The following is a 2,546-nucleotide window of genomic DNA, read 5'->3' on the forward strand; positions in this document are numbered from 1 at the left end:
ATTTTAAGATTTTTTTCAGATTCCTTTCTCTCAGTACACTGTGTGCTTTGGTGAATGTTCCTTGTATACTAAAGATAAGCTCTGTTTTATGATGGTCAATAAAAATTCTTAGTAATAATCAAACCAATAATTCAGTTGCTTTTGTTCAAGTATACTATATCATACTCATTAGAAACTTGTTTGTCTTTTTATTTCTGAAAGGAGAGTTACTAAATTCTGCTCTTCAGTTGTGAATTTCTAGTTCTCTTTTCAGATTAGATTAGTCTTTATTTTGTATATTGTGAAGTATTTAGCAGGGGTAGGGCTGGAGAGATGACTCAGCAGTTACGAACACTGTTCTTACAGAAGACCCAGGTTTGAAACACAGCACCTACATGGCAGCTAACAACTGTCCTTAACTCCAGGCCCAGGAGACCTGACAGCCTCTACTGACCTCTGCAGTCATCGCATGACATCGGTGCACTTACCTACACGCAAGCAGTGCACGCATACACATAAAATAAAAATAATGAATAAATTTTTTTTAAAGTTTAAAAAAAAAGAATTTGTGACTCTATTAAAATTTCATGTTTCTTTGATGACTTGGCTACTTTGCATAAATTTTCACATAAATATTCATTTAAATATTTACATAAAAAGTTTTCCTTTAGAAACATTTATCACTCTCATCCCTAACTTTGGTTATTAGTAAAATCCCCCTAAACTCAACCTTATTGTTTTAATATACATTTTTATTGGATATTTTCAGTTGTCTTTAATTTTATATTTAAGGTCAATTTTTTATGTGGGCAGCAAAAGAGAGTGTTTCAATTTCCAAGTGAAATCCAGAAAACACAGAAAAATGGAGTATTACATGAAAACCATTTCAATTAATACTACAATGGATGTGAAAATATTGTATGTTATGTTTCTTCCAAGCTTTTGTGTGATTCTATCTACTTTCTTGATTTTTGTCCCAGGTATTTAGGACTCTAATTCACTTGGCTTTTATTGTGTTCTTCAAATGAGAATTCTTGGAATTGTCTTTCCATTCTTTTTACTTCCTCACCTCCCTTTAATGCTATTAACTGAATTATTTCTTTCCAAAAAGTTCTATATTGAAACCTAACGTGAATAAAAGTGTGTAGAAAGATGGCTTCAGTGGGTCAGGATGGTTGGGCCATCATGATGGGAGTAATGATGTGGCAGTGTGAGTAACTCCATCTTTGTTACTGCCTCTCCATTTTGTCTCCATGCATAAGGCAAGATTGACCTGTGACTAAACCTAATTCCAGGAAGACTCCTCCTGTCCCTGTCAGAAGCTGGGTTCCAAGAGATAGTTGACCACAAATAATAGTGCTGCTTTCAAGATGTTGCAGCAAATTCTTATCTTTGCACTACTGTACATCTGCTTGCTTCCTCAAAGGGACTATCTTAAGTTTCACAAACACTATGGTTATCTAAAGAAAAAAACAGGTAAGTTGCAAAACGTTAACACCTTGTAATCACTTAACTAAAATGCCAAATGTCTTGTGGTTTTTCACTTTAAAAACACTACTATTTCCAGCTAGGGACTGCACTCTCAATTCCTGAATCTGAGGGTATAGTCGTTGACAAGCTAATAAAATTTGACTGATTTGGAACTCTTTGAATCTGAGGGGTCTTTCCCTGGTCTCTACACCACAACACATTTACAAACAGGAAGAGGGACTACAGCGATGATTCGGGGCTTAAGTGTACTGGCTGCTCTTGCAGAGGACCCAGTTTTCTTTCCTAGAACCCACATGGCAGCTAACAACATTCAAAACTCCAGTTTCCCCGGGAATCCGACACTTTCTTCTGACTTCTGCAGGCATTGCATGACATGGGTGCAATTACATACATGCAGGCAATACAATCATATAGATAAAAAATAAATAAATAAAATATTTTAAAAATGGGAAGAGAGAAAGAGTGCTCTTTCTTTGGTGTATGGTGCTGAATAACACAATCTGAAAACCAAGAAATAAATCTCATGAGACAATAAATCAGCCAGGACCTTTCAGCCTTCAGATATTTTACAATCATTGTAATTACTCAAACTCCACAGTCTTTTGTTTAATATGCATTGACAGTGTATTAGTTGCTTTTCTTTTGTGATATACTACCTTGACAAAAAGCAACTTAGGGAAGAAAGGGTTTATTTTGGCTTGTGGTTCCAGAGGAATAAGGTCTATCACAGTGGACAAGGCATGCAAACCTGCAAGGTAGACAAATATGGCTCAGCTGGCTAATCACACTTTTCTTCCTCACACATGAAGCAGAGATAGATGATAGATTAGATAGATGGATAAATAGATAGATAGATGATAGATAGATAGATAGATAGATGATAGATGATAGATGATAGATAGATAGATGATAGATAGATAGATGATAGATGATAGATAGATAGATGATAGATAGATAATGATAGATATGATAGGTGATAGATAGATGGATAGATAGATGACAGATAGATAGATGACAGATAGATAGATAGATTAGATAGATGATGGATGGATGGATGGATTAATGGATGGATAGAT

This window comes from Nannospalax galili, unplaced genomic scaffold (assembly GCF_000622305.1).
Source record: "Nannospalax galili isolate Female #2095 unplaced genomic scaffold, S.galili_v1.0 scaffold203, whole genome shotgun sequence".
NCBI classification, from domain to species: domain Eukaryota; kingdom Metazoa; phylum Chordata; class Mammalia; order Rodentia; family Spalacidae; genus Nannospalax; species Nannospalax galili.